General features: G+C 43.9%; 1 long non-coding RNA gene across 1 annotated transcript; it reads right to left on the reverse strand.

The window, feature by feature from the left end:
• Positions 1–16,124: 16,124 nt before the first annotated feature.
• On the reverse strand, positions 16,125–22,686 carry LOC310706747. Its single transcript, XR_014526140.1, has 3 exons — positions 22,569–22,686; positions 17,712–17,821; positions 16,125–16,191 (listed from the first exon to the last, which is right to left on the reverse strand). It is a non-coding gene; the product is annotated as an uncharacterized lncRNA (long non-coding RNA).
• Between the last annotated feature and the right edge of the window lie 340 nt (positions 22,687–23,026).

Consider the following 23,026-nt stretch of genomic DNA (forward strand, 5'->3'; position numbering starts at 1 on the left):
CTGCAAGGTACTTCAAAAAGCACCCATACTCAGGTTTTAATAGTGGTAAGCAAAGTTACTGAAATGTAAAAAAGTGATCAAAAGGCAGATGACTGATCAATAGACAGTCTATTATATGCCTAACAGTACAAACTGAGCTCATGGCTTTTTGTTCTTTGCCAGGCATAGGCAAACTCGGCCCTCCAGATGTTTTGGGACTACAACTCCCATGATCCCTAGCTAACAGGGCCAGTGGTCAGGGATGATGGGAATTGTAGTCCCAAAACATCTGGAGGGCTGAGTTTGCCTGTGCCTGTTCTTCGCTCTTTGTACCTGGGAAGTGCTTGGGCTCCCTTCTCTTTTTATAGCAGTTTCTTAAGACTTTCCAACTCTCAGCCCAACTGCTGTCATGTTCCATAATAACAATAACAATATCCATACAGGGTGTCATAGACATCAAGTTGGTGATCGAAATAAAATTATCAATAACATCGCATGATGAAGAACACATGACAACTAACAAATCAGTGAATCGGATTGCTAAGTCGGCTGAATCAGTCCTCAGGAAAACCTTGGGGGTACTAATATGTTTTGAGCAGGCAGGTAAACGTTGATACCATAGGCACCTGCCTGATTTTTACTGGGGGTACATTTCAAAGAGCAGGTGCCACAACCATAAAGCCTTGGTTTTTGTAGACATAAGGTGAGCCTAGACAGCATCCTAAAAAGCAGAGACATCACCGTGTCAACAAAGGTCTGTATAGTTAAAGCTATGGTTTTCCCAGTAGTGATGTATGGAAGTGAGAGCTGGACCATAAAGAAGGCTGATCGCCGAAGAATTGATGCTTTTGAATTATGGTGCTGGAGGAGACTCTTGAGAGTCCCATGGACTGCAAGAAGATCAAACCTATCCATCAGCCCTGAGTGCTCACTAGAAGGACAGATCGTGATGCTGAAGCTCCAATACTTTGGCCACCTCATGAGAAGAGAAGACTCCCTGGAAAAGACCCTGATGTTGGGAAAGATGGAGGGCACAAGGAGAAGGGGACGACAGAGGACGAGATGGCTGGATAGTGTTCTCGAAGCTACCAGCATGAGTTTGACCAAACTGCGGGAGGCAGTGGAAGACAGGAGTGCCTGGCGTGCTCTGGTCCAGGGGGGCACAAAGAGTCGGACACGACTAAACAACAACAGGGTGAGCCTCAGAAGCATGTAGCACTGCTAAGAGTGTTTCTCCTGAGGAACATAGTGTCCAAGCAGGGTGCACAAGGTAAAGTGATTCCAAAGATAATTTGATCCCAAGTTGTTGAGGGCTTTCTATGTTAAAAGCAAGACCTTGGTCTGGTACGATACTGACATCAAGCACAGTTCTTTTCAGCAGCGGTGTTCCATGTTATCAAACGGATGCACCCTTCAGCAATCTCATTGCAGTAATGTTGCTCCTTCAAACTTGTACACCTTTGCTAAAATACCCTCTGTTTATTTCTGCATTAGTGTATTTCTTCATTCCACTGGTAAATGAGCATGGAAGCATGTTATGGCTACTCTTAGAAACCTAGAGCCTTCCAAAGCTCATTCTAGTGTGTCAGTGATAAGCAATGGAACTCTCACAGCCCAAGATTTCATCCCATGGATGGCTTTGCATGTTCTATGCTGGGGTGTTGCTCTCTACGATCAGGTAAACTTCATGTCCTGAGTTTTGGTTGTTAAATGTGAAAACATCTCATTTTTAGACTCAGGTTGCCTTGACCTACATACTTGATGTACCAACCAAACTTTGGCTTTCAAAGTCATTCTGATTTACAATCTGGTTTCCACCCTTCAAATTCCACTGAAGTTGCTCTCACTGAGATCATAGACTGCATTCTTGTTATCCGATCTACAGGTATCTATTTTGTTCTTGACCTGTGATACAGCTAATTACTCTGTCCTTCTTGGCTCTCTCCTTGTTTTGGGCTTCCATTCCTCTGTTCTTTTCTACTTCTTCTCCTATTTGGTTAGGGTTGCCATATTTCCAAAAAAGAAAAAAGAAAAAAAAGAAAAAAAAGACCAGGACACACCAAAGTTGTTTAGCTTTTTTAAATACAAAACACCAAAAAACCTGTGATTTTTCAATTGGCTTGCCTAAGATCCAGGACAACGCACCATAGGAAATTCCCCCTGGATGTCAATTCCGCCTTTGAAATCCTGGTTATGTCCAGACATATGGCAACCCTATATTTGGTGATCACGATTCAATATTTCTAGAAGGGAAGTTGCTCAGCAACCTTCCTCTGTCTGGAAGACCCACCAAATCATGGCTTTTACTTCCACATGTAGATGGCAACAAACAATGTCTCTCTAGCCAGTCTCACCTCGCCATTAGCCTGATGGATAGATCAATGGATACAGAGGGAAGAATTGTACATTATATTATGGCCTAAACCTACAATATTGGCTGTGACTTTTCTGAGGTAGGACAATCTGTAAAGATGGGGAATAGATTACACTTAACTGATATAATCAACTCTAAACTATTATACAAACCTGCTTAACATTTGATTGTATAATTTACATTATATACACACATAATGTTTCTTAGGGGATGGGGTTATATCTGGATTACCGTATTTGGTTCTGCAGTGGTACCTCGGGTTACATACGCTTCAGGTTACATACGCTTCAGGTTACACACTCTGCTAACCTAGAAATAGTGCTTCAGGTTAAGAACTTTGCTTCAAGATAAGAACAGAAATCGGGCTCCAGCGGTGTGGCGGCAGCTGGAGGCCCCATTAGCTAAAGTGGTGCTTCAGGTTAAGAACAGTTTCAGGTTAAGTACGGATCTCCGGAATGAATTAAGTACTTAACCCGAGGTACCACTGTAAGTACTCTCAGAAACTGAAAAATAAGAACTAAGAACTAAGAAGAACTAAGAAAGAAAGGAAACCTCTCAGCATGTGACGTGAGCCATTCTGGTTCTCCTTTGTCTCCCCGTTTCCTGCTAAGCTCTGGAGAAGTGGAAGCATGTTTGCACATGAATCATGGCAAGTTGTGACTATAATGAGCATAGGTGCGGAAATGAGAACAGCCATTCCCAAAGCTTCCAGTTCTCTGGGCAGCAGAACTGGTGGATATCCTTGAATTCTTCCCTGAATGCCAAACAATACTCGGTAAGGTTGCCTGTTTGTCATAATAGCATAATACCAAGCACACACAAAAATATTTTCTGGACTTCATGGTGGAGAAACCGAAAAAGTACCTTCAACCACCTGTGCAAACATTTTACATCAAGAAAGGTAAAAAGAGGAAGAGGGAAAGGAACTAGAATGGAGCAGAGTATGTGGATTATTAGGAGTCCTGGGCAAACATTTCATCTGTGCGGAGGATCGTGCCTGCTGGTCCAGCCCTATCAAAATCTTTATCACTGGTAGTGGCTGGGACAAACAAGACAAGAGTGTAAAGCAAATTCATGGAGGATTAGACAAATTCATGGAGAGCAAGACTATCAATGGTTATTAGCCACAATAGCTATGTTCTACGCCTGACCCACTGCCTACACTTACAGAACAAACCTTTCTAACCAGGAATACGTCCCAGTGATTTCAAAGAAATAAACAACTACCTGATGTTTACAAGACATCTGAAGGCAGCCCTGTTTAGGGAAGTTTTTAATGACTGATGTTTTAATGTATTTTTAATCTTTTGTTGGAAGCTGCCCAGAGTGGCTGGGGAAACCCAGCCAGATGGGCAGGGTATAAATAATATTTATTATTATTATTATTATTATTATTATTATTATTATTAATTCCCAAGTCTTATAGTAGAGTTAAATGGGTAACACTTTAAAGCCCTAAATGGTTTGGGGTCCAAGTTTTTGCAGGGGCGCTTTCTCTAATCCCAGTCAACTAAGCCTTTAAGATCTGCTGAGGAGCGTCTTGAGGTCCAGCCCATGAGGATGCAAACTGGTGCCTTCTCTGTGGTGGCCCCTCAATCATGAAATTCCCTCCCCATTGAGTTGTTTGTTGTCATCCCCTCCCCCGACATTTTTGGTGCCACCTAAGTGCACTTGCTTGTCCAAGCCGTCAGGAAAGGGTGACTGTTGCTAATCCCTACTTGAAAGGAGTTATTGTCATTTTGCCATGTGTTTTTAATGTTTTGTAAGATTGGACGGTATGCCAATCACCCTGAGCTCCTTCCAAGGAAGGGCAGGGTAAAAATAGAACAAAACAATTAATTAATACTTGGTAAGACTAATGACTCATAAGCACTTCTCTTTTTACCTTTGCTCCTTCTTCTTAATGTAGGGTCCATTCTTGAGTAAAGCACAGGAATGGATCTGCATAGCTGCTTCTCACACGCAAACCCAGAGACCATGTGAGAGGAACCAGAGAATCCCACACGGTCCACTGGTATGTGAAATAATTGCCTCATCATCAGATCCCAGACAATCCAGAGCAATATGAGAAGTGGCTAGGCTTCTGTAACTCCCATGGCACTGGGGTAATGTAGGAAGAGGATTCAAGAGTTCTAGGAAAGTAGAAGTTGTAATTCCTGCCAGGTGACAGCAAAGCGTACCAGATTATGATTAAAAGATGAGGAAATGGGACCCAAGCCCTTAAAAGGGATCAGACGGTCAGCTTCCTCAAGATGAACCAGCTCCCAGCTATTTATTTAGAAAAAAACAAATATGAGCAATCTTTAGTCCATAACTTTAAAGACAACATCATAAGCTTATTCCCAAGGGTCACCACACTCTCATTCGAACCCATTATGTCATGGGTCTCTGTAGCACCCTGCAATTCCAGGCAAACTTTTGGGGAAAGTAATTACTAATATGTTTGTGGATTGCCCCTTAAATTATGTTGATGTCATGTTAGTACGGGACGCAGGTGGCGCTGTGGGTTAAACCACAGAGCCTAGGACTTGCCGATCAGAAGGTCGCGGTTCGAATCCCTGCGACGGGGTGAGCTCCCGTAACTCGGTCCCAGCTCCTGCCAACCTAGCAGCTCGAAAGCACGTCAAAGTGCAAGTAGATAAATAGGTACCACTCCAGCGGGAAGGTAAGCGGCGTTTCCGTGCGCTGCTCTGGTTCGCCAGAAGCGGCTTAGTCATGCTGGCCACATGACCTGGAAGCTGTACGCCAGCTCCCTCGGCCAATAAAGCGAGATGAGCGCCGCAACCCCAGAGTCGGCCACGACTGGACCTAATGGTCAGGGGTCCCTTTACCTTTACCTTACATGTTAGTACAAGTTGCCCACGTGCATGGCAGCACCATAAGACTGCTCAGCCCATTACGCTAAAATCCTGCCTTCCCCACCACAGCTGAACCTGAACTAGAGCAAAGGTCTAAATCCTCGCAAGGAATATACTGTAATGCAAACAGCTAGTTAGGAAGAACTCTTTCAAACGTGAGTGTATTTCAGCTGGTTTGAACTCGAACTGCCCCTTCTTTAATGCAATTTATTATTATTATTATTATTATTATTATTATTATTATTATTATTATTATTATTATTATTTCAACTTATAAACCTCCCTATAACCAGAGGTCTCAGGGTGGTTCACAACAAGACCACAACATATAAAATCAAACGCCCACCATCCATGTTACTTTTGATATTGCTGTTCTTTCAACAATTTATATACCGCTCAACACTGTAGTTTCTTAATAAGCGTCAGCTCTTGATATGTGCAAAAATGAAGGCTAATTCTAAGGCTCAGATACTACAGAAGCTTCTAGAAAGGCTGTTGCTGTTTCAGCTTAAACATTTTTAGGGGAGAGAGGAGGATTCTTGAGTGTCTCTTAAAAGCAATTTAGGAAGCACCCCTTTCATGAGTAATTCCCAGACTATTCCTGGGCACATTAGGGGGGGTCACAAGAGATTAATTAATTAACTAACTGACTAACAGCTCTCCCTCAAATTGTGTGCCTCCACTGAGAGTGGGCACGACTCAAGTTCTTAAGTTATTTTTTATATATAAAGGAGCAGCAGAATTCTTAATCTTCAGAGGAGGGCCGCCTGCTCTGTCTCTGCCTGAATCTCTGTATTGGGTTTGCCACCTTTCAGTGAAGAGTCACACCTAGAGGAGATCCATAGCAGGGCACTGCTCTTGCTGTCTCACCGATGGGGACAGGGAATAGTCTTCTCCCATTGTTGGTGAGGTTTCGGGGCTACCTTAAGACCTAGCAGGTGTTTACTGGGATTAAAATGGAAGAGTGGGTTCTCTGCTGCACTGTTTTAATTGACTGATTGTTTCGATTGGTTGGTTTTTAAATTGGTTTTGCTGTTGCTTTAATGAATATTGTAAACCAACTTGCGATCTTGTTATGTGAAAGGAGACATAAAAACAGAGTAAATCTGCAAGTGAGCAAGAAAACAAGCAATTCATAAACCAGGGGTGGTTAGACCACAGCCTGCAGACCATATTCAGATCCACAAGAGGCATAAAAGGAAACACTTTTGGGTGTAAAGGTGTCTTCCGTCCCCCCCCCCCAATTTAATTTGGTGGGAAGTGCCTCAGCTGAAGTGAGGAGGGGACTACCTTACCTATTCCTCCCAAATGTCATGAGCTGCAGGTCCATGTGACCAAGTTCCATGTGGACTCTGACGGCAAGAGATTGTCTCTCAGTGGGAAAATGACTCATGCATTCTATATTAATACTGTGCACATGGAGTAAACAAATTCTAAGCCAAGGAGTTGAATCCGCCCAGCCCAAATTTAAATATCTTTACAACGAATGCTGTTCCTTTCATGCTATGTTCACAATGTTATTGGGACTTAGGTGAAGACTTCTTTTGCTGTGCCAGAAAGAACCTTTCAGTTGTTATTTTGTCTAATCTGAGCAATTGCAAGCCACACCCAACCTGAACAATCATGTTCCCACGGGTGACAGAGTGATGCTGGTTCCAGATGATTGGGGATATGATATGATTAAACAAGAGGGAGAATCCTATATTTAGAATTTGTAGGCGGAATTGCAAAGTGGTGTACTAATAACACGATTCCTGGTTTGTTCGTTTGTTTTAAATTCAACGTGCAAGATTTCTGATTTTTCTTTTTCTTTTTACAGGCATGTTCTTGCAGAGCATCCATTTGGAATGCAATAAAGATGTCTGGTGTGTACAATAGGCAGATTTATTCCTTCATGCAAATATTTATCATGAAGCTCCACACCATCCCAAATCTCCAGGAACTGGATGAAAAGAAACTCAGCCAAGCCTAACAATATTGACTACCAGTGGTTGAGACCAATGCTCTCAGTGTTAACACTGATGTCAGACAATGTATTAATATATATAGATTGTGCCACAAAGCAATTTTATTTGCTCTTTGTAGATTTTTAAAAATTATTTTAAAAAATGGATCTGAGGAGGGAGCACACCTAATTTTGATAAACTTTAAATCTTACAGATTCATACTTGGAGACATCCACCCACCCCTCATCTCCATGTGGATATTTGTGAAAGCCTATTAAATCCATGCGGGTGGCGCTGTGGGTTAAACCACAGAGCCTAGGGCTTGCCGATCAGAAGGTCAGTTGTTCGAATCCCCACGATGGAGTGAGCTTCCATTGCTGGGTCCCTGCTCCTGCCAACCTAGCAGTTTCAAAGCACATCAAAGTTCAAGTAGATAAATAGGTACTGCTCTGGCAGGAAGGTAAACAGCATTTCCGTGTGCTGCTCTGGTTCGCCAGAAACAGCTTAGTCATGCTGGCCACATGACCCGGAAGCTGTACGCCAGCTGCCTTGGCCAATAAAGCGAGATGAGCGCCACAATCCCAGAGTTGTCCGCGACTAGACCTAATGGTCAGGGGTCCCTTTACCTTTTACCTATTAAATCCATCAAGAATACAATTCCCCAAATAAACATTTTTAAAGAAAGGATTTACTCCTAGGAATGGCTATAAAGTACCAAATGGAGTTGATAGAATCATGATAGAGCTGCAATAACAGTTGGGTCGTTATTTCATTGCTGTCTAAAAATGATTCTCCATAAATCCCATAAGAGGCTCACCAGCTATGAGGAAGGAACTATGCACATCAGAAGAACGAAAGAGATCCCAAAAGTAGCACAACAAGACAAACAGGAGTACTTATAATGCAAGGTCAGGATTTTCAAAATCCATCAATTAAATTAACACCTGTGTGCTAACAACAACAAGTTACCGTGTAATGTTATTTTAAAACTTCCCTCTGGCACAGTTTTAAGTGAGTAGTCTGCAAATGCTATGGTAGCTTCTGTGTGCAAATCCCCATACAAGCACACCCACAGCTGTCATAGAACAAGCAGACAGTGAAATCATTCAAAAAACCCAGCACATAGCCAATGAGATTCACAGGAAGGGATTTTAATGTCCTTCCCTGAGCTTGTAATGCAACATGTCAAACTTGCAAGGGAGAACAATGTGTGTGATGCGTCCTAAATATGTTCCCCATTCACTAGCAACAGAAGAAACCTGGGCATGCTCTAGGATGCAATCCCAGTCCACAGTGAGTGATGGCAAGGTCCAACTGTTGCATGTGTGAATAGGCTACACTCTAGAAGAGACTTCCCCAACCTGCTGCCCTGCAGATGTTTTCAACTGCAGCTTCCATCAACCTCACCTAGGGCATCGTGGTCCAAAACATATGGAACCCCAGAACACATTTAGCGGGTGTGCTGGGGGAGGAGAGGGGGAAATTCTGTTGTACAAACCTACCGTAAGTCCTTACACTACGGTAAATTCCCAAATGGATACAAGTCAAGGCTGGGAAAGGCTGCTCTGCTCTGGAACATGGATCGAACTGTTCTTCAAGAGCGCAAGCCTTATCTAGCGGATGCACAGAAGCGCCTTGGCTTCTGCGCTCCCTGAAAGTCTGAAAACTACAGTGATATTAAATACTCTGAGAACAGGAATTTGAAGTACATCCAACAGCAGCATATACAAAGGAGGATTTTGAGAGAGATGCTTGGAAGCAAATCTGTTCCAACAAAGGCTCTGAACGGAGGATTTCCTGTTATGTTAAATGGGGTGGTGCTACTCTAAAAACAGTCCCAAAGGTGAATACTGTGTGAACCTATTAATACCACTACATATTCAGAGAGGGCCCACTAATTCATTAGAAAGCGGTAAAAAAAAAAGAAGAGTATGTAGAATGAACCAATAAAAACATACCACTTTATATTTTTAAGGAAAAAATATCAGCACATTAAAACATCAAATAAAACAATCCAGAATGAAAAAAGTCAGATATAAAGTATAATAATAATAATATTAATAGTATAATAATAATAATAATAATAATAATAATAATAATAATAATAATAATAATAATAGCTTCAAAGTACATTAATGAGAGCGGCCAACACAAATGGGAGCCAAACTTTTTTATTTCCTTTTTTCCTTCTTTTCCCTTTCCTTTCCTTTCTTTACATTCCATCATCATCATCACCATTATTATTATTATTATTATTATTTTCCTTCTTTCCCCCCTCTTTCTTTGTTTTTGTTTTGGCAACCTGGGTCACTATTGGGATCATACACACATGAAGCTGACCAACAGTTTGTGAAAGACCTTGTGTGAGAGGCAGGGAAGGGAAGATCTCCCAGGGTGGGCGACTGGGAAAAGAAAGGGAAGATTCCAGGTGAGAGCTGGGGGGATCCACCCCTTTCCGTGAGAAACAAGGGTTCAGCTCTACCTTTTAGGAAGGACTATATCTTTCTTTCTTTCTTTCTTTCTTTCTTTCTTTCTTTCTTTCTTTCTTTCTTTCTTTTTTCATTTAGATTAATCTGTTTTTTAGTGTATTATGAAAAAGCTTGTTTTTTAATTTTTAAAAATGCTTTATTGATTTTAAAAACAACAAAACACAAAACAGTCAACAAAAACGATCCAAAATCGATACTTATTACCAAAAAGAAAAAGAAAAAAAGATTTGGGTTCATACATAACTAATTCCAACATGACTTCCAATCCCCCCATTGTGGTTCCTAAATTACATTTTTGACTACACACTTAACTTTATCTCTCCTAAGTTGTTTCAGTTGTATTGGTTTTGTAAAATTCTCTTTTTCTTGCAGGAGTCAATCCAGGCCTGCCAAAGAATTTAGATTTTTACAATGTTCTTTTAGGTATACTCTGTAAATGTCCCACTTTCTATTAAATATTTGGTCCGTATCATCTCGGAATCTTGCTGTCAATCTTGTTAACTCTGCATATTCTAACATTTTGCTCTGCCAATCCGATTTAGAACTTCAATAAAAAAAAAATTAAATGAAAAACAAATGAGAACCAAGCTCGACTTCCACTCAGAAGTGGCGAAGGCCCCTCCCGCTGCTAAAATGCTGCCTGGGGGACCCAACAATGAGAAGAAGAAAAAAATACTGGGTAGCCACATTGAGAAAATGGTGGTCTAGCACTATGTTCCAAGTCTCCCCAATTTTTGGTGCGGGCTTTGCTTACCCTAAGAACCATTAAAAGGGTGAATTTCAAAAGCTGATATCAGATACAGTTCCCTTTGAACAAACATGACTAATCCACAAGCCCTTCCTTTCCTTCCTTCCTTTCGTTCTCTGTCTCTTTCCGTCCTAATACTTCAGCTTCCTGGCTCACACCCTGAATTTCATGTTGTCACCGACAGTTTCAGTGAAGACAATAGCTTCCAGCAATGCCTAGTCAAGCCTAGTCACCTTGGTTTAAGAGGCAATAAACGCTGAGGCAATTTTCTTCCAAGCTGCCTCTTTTCACTGCCTATAGATAAGCCAGGTAGAAGAGGCAGGTGGATCTTGCTTTGTCAGAAACTGCGGGCTCAGCCGTGTTTCCGCTTCCCCCGTGTCTTATTCCACTTATTCCACACTTTCTGAGAGCTTTTTCTTTTGGCCCGCCACTTTCCCCTGCTGTTTACTGCTGAATTGGCTCAAACGACAACCGCAGAAAACCTGATTGACCTCTGTTTCGATTCAGTGGTAAACAACGGGTTTTCCTGGGGCAAAACGACTCAGAGGATTATCTAGTTCATTCCGCTTGCAATGCAGGAATATGCAAATGCCCCAAACAGGGATTGAACCTGCAACCTTGGCATTATCAGCACCATGCTCTAACCAACTGAGCTCTCCAGGCTGTACTCGCTAAGCTGTCAATCTTGCTCTTCCCACCCTGCTTCAATCAGGAGTATTGCCTTTTTTTAAGTGATAAAAGTATTGCAAGAACACTCATATACATACAGTGGTACCTCGGGTTAAGTACTTAATTCGTTCCAGAGGTCCGTTCTTAACCTGAAACTGTTCTTAACCTGAAGCACCACTTTAGCTAATGGGGCCTCCTGCTGCCGCCGCGCCACCGGAGCTCAATTTCTGTACTTATTCTGAAGCAAAGTTCTTAACCTGAAGCACTATTTCTGGGTTAGCGGAGTCTGTAACCTGAAGCGTATGTAACCTGAGGTACCACTGTATCTGTTAATTCTTACTCAGGGTGAAAATTCCTCCAGGGATACGAAGGAAAGGTTTATTGGAGACATAGGGGCCAACTCCCTGGGGCACCCACAAAATTCACCATGAAGGGGCCGGGCACCCACAAATTTCGGTGACAGGGCCATGCACGCTGCATGGCACTCACAGCCCTGGACACCCATGGTTGCAAGGCCAATCTGGCACCCCTGCTTAGGGATACCATGAGGTACCAGCCACTCAGAGCTTCCCAATCAGGTTTACTGCTCATAATATGTCACCCCACATTTTCAACTTGCAGTATTAATTCCTGTAGATGTTCACACGCAGAATAGCCTCAGCTGTCACCTGACAACTTGATCACAAGATCAGGCAGTGGAATGCCCCACTCCCTTTCAATCCCATGGCTAAAAGCAAAAGAAAAACCTATGGCATCCATTCAAGTCTTATTAATATCCCCCCTCCCAAGTTAAACAGAATCCTGAATGCATTGTTTCGTAGTCAAAGCTGCTTTCTGTTTTTCACCCAACAAACCAATCCCATCTTTTGTAAGTCAAGCAAACGAAACACCCAACCCTAACCTTTCGGGAATCTGCCATTTCAACAAGAATGATTTTTTTCTAACTGTTTTCAGCTTTCAGACCGCTTTTTCTAAAAGCCTATTCATGTTATTCACACCTGTGTCATCATGCATGAACTTAGATATACGTCTTTCTCTGTGTGTACAAAGGCAGGGAAGTTACAACTGGGTGTGGCTTTTAGCAAATGTTCACGCCATGATTTATGTGCAGAAGACCATCTACATGCAGGTTGCGCACAGCTCCTTGCATGGAAGCGCTTTCTACGCAGAAAATATGTGATGTGTAAACCAAGTGGAACTCATCGAGACTTTAGGAGAATCACCCAACAACGACAAGAATTATATTTGAGAATAGACTGATGTGTTGGCAATCTGAAGACTGGACTATACTCTCTGTGGGTCTTCCCTTGGGATCGGTCTGGAAACTACAGTTGGTTCAGAATGCTGTGGCCAGGTTGCTGGATGGTGCACCTAGATGCACACATATTACATAAAGGCTGAGGGAACTGCACTGGCTACCAAACAGTCATCAGGCCAAGGTTCACGGTCTTGTGGTTAACAACTTGGGACCAGGTTACCTGAAAGACCACCAGGCCCTGTAAGATCACTTAGATCAGGGGGATATTTCTGCTCATGGCAACACACCCTACAGAATATCAGAGTGGTGACTCCAAAAAAGGCATTTTCTGCTGTTACCCTTGCACTGCGAAATGCCCTCTCCTTTGAAGCAGCACCCATCAGCTGCTTCTTGGAAAAAGTTATCTTTTTGTCCAGGCTTTACCTGACCCATCCATACAATTGGGCCTTGTCTGATTTGTACAAATCCCCCAAACCTCTCCCCCCCTCTCTCTCCCCCCCTCTCTCTCGCTTTTAAATATTTTTTTAAATATTGCTTTCTTGGTTTTAGGTTGTATTTTTGTTTTATTGGTGCTGGGTCCCCAACACTGCCTTGTATTGATGTTGTTAACTTGCTGCATTATCCATTGCTTACCACGCCTCAGAGTGACTTACAATTATACAAATATACATGACACAAAATGTAATATACATCCAAAAAAATAAAAGAATGCCAATTGTCTAAAAGTGAGCAGGCTGCAATAAAGTAAAATGGACAAATTCTACTCCCACCCACCCACCCAACCCTAGTAAAAGATGAACACAGATACAGGCTAGAGTTTCATCATCCCCTATGACCCCAATGAAGACTCAAATATCTGGGTGACAAGGAAAGCCTTTGAGAAATAAACTTTTTAGAGAGAAACTGGGGGTGGGGTGATGGGGAGGAAGGGCCTTTGGCTGAGAAGCGGTATAAAACCTAACACATAAAATTTGTGATTTTGCTGGAAAGAAAGAACTATGCATTCCTATTATTTACAAACCTTTCACATTTCCTTTCGTGGGATGCACTCATTCTCTTCCTGGAAAGCTGGTCTTCCCATCAACAGCCTCTTTTACCACATCAAAATGTGATATCAGCCTCATGGGTCTGACTAAACAGATCTGGAAACCTCATTAAAAAAATCTCCATCCCATTTCAAGGAAGCCTGAAAAAAAGATGTCAAAGCTCCCAGAGCCACAAAGGCAAATAATAAACATTCAAACGATGTACATGGGATGTGATGAATTTTGCACAAAGGAGCCTTGTCATGGTTCCCAACAAGGTAGGACTGTCCCCGTGGAAATATGCACCAAGGATCTCATTAGATCTTGAAGGAACTGTGTGCAGGCAGGTGAGAGGCAGGGCTTGCTACTGCCTTCTCTCTTCCCCTCAGGGATATTAGGCTGTAGATGTGAAAATCCTGAACTGAATATTCGAAAAGCCCTATTATCCCATTTACAGCCAATGGGCTATAACCATCACCCTTGAACATGCCCATGCCATTACTGTGAAGGGAGAGGATAGCCTTGCTATCATTGGAAGTTTAATGAAAACAAGCAAGGCTGCATCAAATCATCTCACATTTGAAAATTATAGCAAGGGAACACTCGGCCTCTTTAGAAATTCAAGAATGAAACAGACACTTAACATTCTCCAAGTGGCATACAGAAGGGAGGCGTGATAGGAAACCTTTTGTCCCTTTCTGTCTGTGGATGGAGAGGCACCAGTCAACAGGAACCCATGAAATTTGTTCTGTGCAACCACAGTCTCTACAGCACTCAGAACAAAGGTTTTTTATTCCTACAATGGCTAATTATATTTTGAGCACTGGAAAAGGCTGTTTCTTCACAGCAGTTCTTCAGGTTATGTGAAATACCCACAACAACCAGGGCAGGGAGAAGCAAATCCAGCCTCCAACAAGTGACTGGATGTAGAAATCTTTAGGTAAAGGTAAAGGGACCCCTTACCATTAAGTCCAGCCGCGAACAACTCTGGGGTTGCGGCGCTCATTTCGCTTTACTGTCTGAGGGAGCCGGCATTTATCCGCAAACAGCATCTGGGTCATGTGGCCAGCATGACTAAGCCGCTTCTGGTGAACCAGAGCAGTGCACAGAAACACCGTTTACCTTCCTGTCAGAGAGGTACCTATTTATCTACTTGCACGTTTTGGCGTGCTATCGAACGGCTAGGTTGGCAGGAGCAGGGACCGAACAACAGAAGCTCACCCTGTTGCAGGGATTCGAACCGCTGACCTTCTGATCGGCAAGCCCTAGGCTCTGTGGTTTAGACCACAGTGCCACCCGCATCCCAGAGAAATCTTTAGAAGCAGGTAAAAAAAACTAAAAGTGGCACTAATAGTTTCATTAAGTGCCTCTAAGGATAAAATACAAATGTTGGTTAGGGTTACAGTCACAAGTGCATTTGCATGGGATAATAGCCCCTGTCCAGCTCAGGGCAGAGTGTGCATGTGGACTTATCTTCCAGGGAGACTAGCCCTCTCAACAGCATCCAAAGGGAAATAAAAATAATTTTTGGTATATCAGCTATTGCTTCCTCCTCTTCCTTTCTTTGAGTCACTGACCAAGCCCTTCCTCAATTTTTCCTCCCTGACTGAGCTGTTCGTATCCTCTCCACCCTTCCTTTGTGACCACACGGGGATTCTCCCCCCCCATCTCAAACTGGAGGACGGCACGGGGGGAAACCTAAACAAAGTGAGAAAGGATGCCGTTGGGGCCAGGGTGCTATACGCACAGTAAAATAGTTTGTCAGAGATCGTGGGATGTGCTCAAGCAGGCTGGGTAAAAGGGATGGCATTTTCAGCAAGGGATTTGCCCTCTGGTTATCTGATATAAGGTTTTCCCAGTATTAGGTGTAAGGGAAAGCATATCTTCCCTGCCTACTGTAGGGAAGGGAGGCACTTTAGGGCCCCCCAAGTTATTAATTAGGGGGCTTGGACCCCTCAATTTTGAGCGGTAACATCGCACAGGATGTCAGCATTTCGCACTACATCACTGAGCAGCAACATCGCACATGACGTCACCACGAGCCACTTCAGCACATTGTGACATCAGCGAGTCAACCTCGGAACTGGTTCTCAATGCCACAGTGTGATTCCTGGCATGAAATAAGAATAAATTGAATGTATGTAATAAGAATAAAGGGAAACATCTCTGGCCAAGTGCAAAATGCATGTCTCTCGTAATTATCAAACATCCCCACAAGGGCTTTGAAATATACTCAGAGTCGAGAGTGGATTTCATGCTCTTTATTCAGCTCATAGTGGTGAAGAGGAATGAATATACATTATTTACACAATGGGCTGCACGTGATTGGCTAATTTCAGAATTCTCCTGTAGGCCAATCATGTTGTGGATTCACTTCCATCTGGAGCTGGATTGGGTGGCTGCTGCAGACCAATCATACTGCTGCATTGTTCTAGGACCAATCAGACTGCTGCATTCTGAATCCTATTGTTCTAGGACCAATCAGACTGCTGCATTTTGGATCCTATTGTTCTAGGACCAATCAGACTCCTATTCAACTCAGTACATAACAGGCTTCTTGATCAGAGACCTTTTGCTTCCAGACCCGCTCAAATAATCTCAGCACTTCCTCTTCTAGCGCTGGATTTTTTTGTGCTGCTGTCAGTATGGTTGGGCATCGAAGCAAACCACTGCAGGTTACAAACAGGGTGACACGCCACCCCCAACTTGTTGTGTTCGCAGTGTCCGCTAGAGCTAAGCCTTTGCATTCCAACACATCAGGAGTGGCCAGTCGAAAGCAAACAGCAAAATGGTTGCTAGGCCTCAGGGCAGGAAAGTATATTGCTGTTCATTCAGTCAATTGCACCTGAGAGGGTGGAGAGACAGGTGAGCTCTCTCAGCTGTCAGATGCTGACATCCTCAGACTGTCAGCTCTGGACCACTCCCGTTCACCCCAGAGATGTTCCACAGCTGGATTTTTAAGGACCTGCCCCAAACCCTCTGCACATCCACACATAAATGTGTTGTAAACACCCTGGTGTGGCTCCCCTTGGTTACATATACAGCCCAATAAGACAACAACCTAACCCTCACCCCCCACCCCAGTATAGCTCAGTTGGAGCATGGTGCTAAGAACACCAAGGTCGCAGGTTTAAAAAGCAGAGACATCACCTTGCCAACAAAGGTCAGTATAGTAAAAGCTATGGTTTTCCCAGTAGTGATGTATGGAAGTGAAAGCTGGACCATAAAGAAGGTTGATCGCCAAAGAACTGATGCTTTTGAATTCTGGTGCTGGAGGAGACTCTTGAGAGTCCCATGGACTTCAAGAAGATCAAACCTATCCATTCTTAAGGAAATCATCCCTGAGTTCTCACTGGAAGGAGAGATCCAGAAGCTGAGGCTCCAATACTTTGGCCACCTCATGAGAAGAGAAGACTCCCTGGAAAAGACCCTGATGTTGGGAAAGATGGAGGGCACAAGGAGAAGGGGATGACAGAGGGCAAGATGGTTGGACAGTGTTCTCGAAGCTACCAGCATGAGTTTGACTAAACCGGGAGGCAGTGGAAGACAGAAGTGCCTGGCATGCTCTGGTCCATGGGGTCACGAAGAGTCGGACGCGACTAAACGACTAAACAACAAAGCAGGTTTGATCCCCATATGGGAGAGCTGCCTATTCCTGCATATCACTATGATTCTATGATATGGTTAATTTGACCCAACAACCCCCACTCTATCAGATGCCCGAACAAAACTCATTGCAGTCAACTGAATGCAACCAACCATGCCCTGGGCTCTCCAGCCTCTTGCACCACCAACAAAAACAAACAAATAATAACCTATCCACGCAACGCTGACACAAAAACTCAGCACATCTGCTATGCAAAGATCACTATCCCCTCTTCTTTCTCCCCACAACCTCACAATGCCGGTGGCAGTAGCATCTCACACCGAATGCAACTGACCTGTGGAAAATTTTTTAAAGATTGGAAACCGCTCAGATTTTTTTGTGCAAAGATGAAAACGAAATAACGATATCTGGATTTGAGGACTGAAGATAATGTTGTTGTTTTTATAGAAAGTGGCTTTGTTGGGTGTTATATTATGGATTGAAGAAAGTGAATATTGTTTTTATATAGCAGACAGATGAAGAATCAGTTCTTTGCTTTCCGAATCTTATTTTTCTGCCTCTCTCTTTTAACCTCTTTAATATTCTTTTTAAAAATTTCTTTCTTGTTCTTTATCTATTCCCCCACCTCCTTTTGTGCTTTTATTGTATCTAGACAAAAAAAACTTGGTTTGGTTTTTTAAAAAAATAAATCAGGAAAAGATATTAAGGTTTATAAACCTTAATAAAAAAAAATTAAAAAGAGACAAAGGAACACTTACCTGGCAGGGGAGACACCTTGATCATGAAGGAGGTTTTCCCAGGGTGAGTCTCATCCATTGCACTGCGGGTGTGCTGACCCCTGCGATTTCCCCAAATGCAGGAAACTCGACTGCATAATCTGTGGTAGTGGAGAGGGGGGAAGAGAGAGAGAGAGAGAGAGAGAGAGAGAGAGAGAGAGAGAGAGAGAAAGGACTCTATGAATTGAAAACAGAGGTATTATATGTACCTTTGTTATCCATGATAATTTTTCAATAAAAACAAATAAGAAAGAAAGAAAGAAAGAAAGAAAGAAAGAAAGAAAGAAAGAAAGGGGTTTCGAATTTAGCCAGCTCATGCATAACTAGCCAGAGCCTTGACCAAGAATGCTGGTGTCTCTCAATACAGTGGTACCTCGGGTTACATACGCTTCAGGTTACAGACTCCGCTAACCCAGAAATAGTGCTTCAGGTTAAGAACTTTGCTTCAGGATGAGAACAGAAATCATGCTCTGGCGGCGTGGCAGCAGTGGGAGGCCCCATTAGCTAAAGTGGTGCTTCAGGTTAAGAACAGTTTCAGGTTAAGTACGGACTTCCGGAACGAATTAAGTACTAAACCCCAGGTACCACTGTAACCATTCATGGCTTCCTGAACGGGGCTGCTCCATTTGCCTAGCAGATCAGTGCATGTGAGCAGGGCTTTTTTCCTAGAGAAGAAGGTGCCGGAACGCACCTCCCTCAGAAGACCTGCCCGAGAGCCCCGGGGGAGGGGCGGTCTCCTCACCAGCCAGAGGCTCGTTGAGGTTGCTCGGCTGAGGAGAAAGGAGCCATCTTCGCCTCAGCTGAGCGGCTTAATGAGCCCCGCCCTCCGCACCTGCCCGTCTCCCGCGTGAGCCGGAGCAGCATGGGGGACTCACTCGGCCGAGAGCGGAGAGGCTTCTGCACCTGGCTGAGCAGTTAACGAGCCCCGCCCCTCATCAGCTCATGAGTAACAGCAGCGCAAGGCTTCATTGCCTCAGCTGAGCAGCCTAACGAAGGCCCCACCCCCACATCTCTCCGATATACGGGGAAGGGGGCTTGCTCACCTGAGGCAAGGCTTTCCCAGGCACCAGCTGTTAGCTGGGGCCCCGAAAAGCCTCAGCAAAGCCCCACTGCACCTCCGGCTCATTACTTACCACACTTTTCTGTGTATAAGATGCGGGGTTTTTTTATTTACCGTATTTTCCCCTCTATAAGACACACTTTTTCCCCTTCAATTTTTTTAAAATAATTTTTATTAAGTTTTCCATTTAACAATCCAATCATATCACATTAATTATTCCAAATTATACCAATACATATCATAAAGTCCAAATATTTTGCCAAATTATATATTTTTGTTGGGGGTTCCCATGCTTTGAGTTCAGTAAGGGTCCAATCATCTCATATTTCTGCTGCTTTTAGTATTCACCAATCCCATCTTTCAATCTTCTTGTTTCCCCTTCAAAAATTAAGGGGTAATGCGTGTGCATCTTATGGAGTGAATACAGGCTCCTTGGCTTCAGCGATAGCAATGCAAAGCCTCCAAAGCGCAAAGGGAGAGCTCCCCCCGCGCTCCGGAGGCTTCGCATTGCTTTCGCTGAAGCTGCCTGAAGCCCCCGGAGTGCAGCAGGAACTCCGGTTCAGCACGAGTTCCTGCTGCGCTCCAAAGGCTTGCGGATAGCCACCTGAAGCCTGGAGAGCAAGAGGGGTCAGTGAACACCAATCCCTCTTGCTCTCCAGGCTTCGCTTTGCTGGAGAGGCGCTGCACAGTTTTCCCTCTCTGCGCAGCACCCCTTCAGCGAAGCGGGAGGAGAAATGGAAGGGGCTCTGTTTCTCCTGCCGCTTCACTAAAGGGGCGCTGAGCAGAGAGGGGGAGGATTCCCCCTCCCCTGTTCTCCCTCTCCTATGGTCCAGTGCATCCTGTAGAGCGAAAAATATGGTAAATATTATGTTAAAAATTAGGGGTTGTCTTATACACGGATAATTCATTGGGGGGACATGGGATTGGTTGCTGCCGCGAGGCAGATATTGTCAGCGGCTACTGGGCGTGCTATTGGTGGCTGTGGCAAGGGCTGGTGTTGATTGGCTGCTGCTGTGGCAATTGGGCGGGCGATTGGCAGCTTCTGCCGGTGAGTGGACAGGCGATAGGCTTTTGTGGTGCATGCCAGTGGCAGCATAGGTCAGGCGGGTGAGCGGTTTTCGGCAATCCCTCCTAAAAAAAGGGTGACACCCCCAAGAAAAGCTCAGCAACTCTGGGCAATATTTTCTTAATTTGGAGTCCCCCAAAATAGGGGGCATCTTATACATGGGGCCATGTTATACACGGAAAAATACGGTACTTACTTACTGAGTTTATATACCGCCCTATACCCAGAGATCTCAGGGCAGTTCACAGAAAAGATCATGACATATATAATCAGAATAAAAACAACAACCCAATAACACCACCCTGCACAGAATAGAGCCACATTTTAAAAGGGTATAGGATGTCAAACAGATCAACCAAAAAATTGTCTAATAGCACATGAAAGCTTATACCAAGAACAAACTTAGTTGGTCTCTAAGGTGCTACTGGACACTTTATTTTTATTTTTTAATATATTTCGACTGCGTGCGTCAGACCAACACGGCTACCTACCTGAATCTAGATCAACCAAAGGCCTGGCTACAAAGGGCCATTTTTTGCCTGGTGCCTGAAGGTGTGGAATGAAGGCGCCAAGCAAACTTCCCTAGAGAGAGCATTCAGCAGACGGGGAGCCACTGCAGAGAAGGCCTGTTCTCATGTTGCCACCTCGAGGAGGGCCTCAGAAGATGATCTCAGGGTCTGGGTAGATTCACATGGAAAGAGGCTACCCTTGAGCTATTGCGGTCCTGAGACCCTCTCCAGAGCCCGTAGAGGGTGTCCTCGTGAGCTGGAGACGCTGCGGGGCTTTGCTGAGGCTGGTCAGGTCTCCCCCTGCCCCACCTCTGGGGCCCAGCTGAGAAATGCCGGAACACTGTTCTGGCACGTTCCAGCTGAAAAAACAACCCCTGTGATTGATTGAGATAGATGCCCTTTTTCAGTTGGAAAGCAGAGGAAGGAGCCCCACCCCTATGGATGATATGGTTGTACTGAGCAGTGGCAGGACTTTGTGGTAGAAGACCAGGGCTCCGCTCAGCAGAATGAGCAGACGCTCCACCACCCCACATGAAGCAGGGCTTGCTTGTTCCATTTCGGAGTGATGCCCTTTGCCATCTTAGGTCGCACAAGGGCCTGAAAGACCATTAAGTCCTGAGTCTAAAATGAATGAACGACACTGCTGATATGCTCGGCAGCGAGGGAACAAAACTGCAGCAGCAGACTCTGTCTCCAGCTTCTAGGTATTCCTTATGGCACCATCTGCACAATGCCTTTAAAGCATAAAAGCACAGTCATGGCTTCCTAGGATTCTGGGAACTCTAGCTGCTAAGGATGCTAAGAGTTGCCAGGAGTTGCCAGGAGACCCCGTATTCCCCTCAGAGAGCTACAATTCCCACAGTTCCCTGGGCAAAGGGGTCTATTGTTAAAACTGCTCTCAGAAGTGTAACTTTGTGAGGGGAATAGGGGTCTCCTAACAACTCTTGTCACCCATAGTAAAGAACTAGTTCCCAGCAACCTTAGAAAACCACAGTTCCCTGCAGTCTCCATAATTACTTAAGTGTTATGAGTCCTTCCAGTGTAGACTTGACCACGGACTCACACAGTTTGCATATGACTGCTGGTTTCTTTGTCATGGGATTGTATGTTTTTACCCGCGTCCCCACTTCTTCTTTCCATCTGAGCCAGAAGCAGCATTCTGGGGTTATTAACAAACAGGAATAAGGTGAACTGAAACTTCATCGGGAAACATCAGCACATTACATAAGGTTTCAGCTGCCCGTCTCCCCTTTGCAAAATAATGTGCCAGCTCCCTTTGGGAATTCCAGCTGAAGCAAAGGTTCAGCGTTTACCAATGCTGTGTTTTGGAATTTGCTATGTAGGTTTTCTCTTTCTGAGCAATGCACTGGAAGGAATTGCTGAGTCAGCTGCAGCATGGTGTTTTAGAGATTTTAGAGGTCTCCACCACACAGGAGGTTTTTTTAATTTGTTGTTGCTGTTGTTGTTTAGTCGTTTAGTCATGTCCGACTCTTCGTGACCTCATGGACCAGAGCACGCCAGGCACTCCTGTCTTCCACTGCCTCCCGCAGTTTGGTCAAACTCATGTTTGTAGCTTCGAGAACACTGTCCAACCATCTCCTCCTCTGTCTTCTCTTCTCATGAGGTGGCCAAAGTATTGGAGCCTCAGCTTCATGATCTGTCCTTCCAGTGAGCACTCAGGGCTGATTTCTTTAAGAATGGAGAGGTTTGTTCTTCTTGCAGTCCATGGGACTCTCAAGAGTCTCCTCCAGCACCATAATTCAAAAGCATCAATTCTTCGGCAATCAGCCTTCTTTATGGTCCAGCTCTCACTTCCATACATCACTATTTAATTTTTTTATTTAGTGATAAATGATTGCTGTATCCAAATTCCCAATCATGTTTGCTTTCAAGAGAACCATCTGTGGAATCAGAGATAATACACAGGGCCTGATCCAGCCAAACTCAAACTCAAAATCAGTCACTGATTTAAATGGTTTTGATGTCTCGTTGATTTAAAAAGGTTAAGTATGGGCTTAATTTCTCCGTTTTAAATGAGCAGAATTTAAAAGAGCTTGTATGTGGCTGGATGGTGCCCAGTTTTAAAGAAACAATCAGAGGCGACCTTTGCTGATGAGGCATGAGATCAGCATTCAGGAATTCCGAAGTAATTTTCACTTGAGATTAAACTTAATGATTCACATTTGTTTCATCAGAGGCCTTACCTCCAGGTGTGTTTACCAAATGAGGAACAGCGGGCATCTATTAGGAGCGGGAACATCTTGGCAGTGGCACCAAGGATGTGGAATGCCCTCCCTGAAGGAGGAACCAGTCACAGACACAATGCAGTTTTAGATGGCAGCCAAAAAAGAAAGAAAAAAGGCTCTTTTGTTAAGCATTTAAGCTAACTTAATTGCTATGGCATTAAGGTTCACTCTTTGCTGCTTCTAGTTTTTGGCATCCTTATTATCGTTTCGTTATTGAAATGTTTTCTTGCAGTATTCAATGCAAATGTAGATCACGAATAAGAGAAAACCAATTATCAACAAACCCCCATATTACATGTTAAAATTTTATTGGGGTGCAAATAGTCTGCAAAACCCCGATGTGCTTTGTAAAAAAAAAAAGGGAAATGTTTGGTGTTGGATAAGATAAATAATCTTCACAGTTGTGTCTTCCCCCT

This window comes from Podarcis liolepis (genome assembly GCF_965112155.1).
Source record: "Podarcis liolepis genome assembly, chromosome: 5".
Lineage (NCBI taxonomy): Eukaryota > Metazoa > Chordata > Lepidosauria > Squamata > Lacertidae > Podarcis > Podarcis liolepis.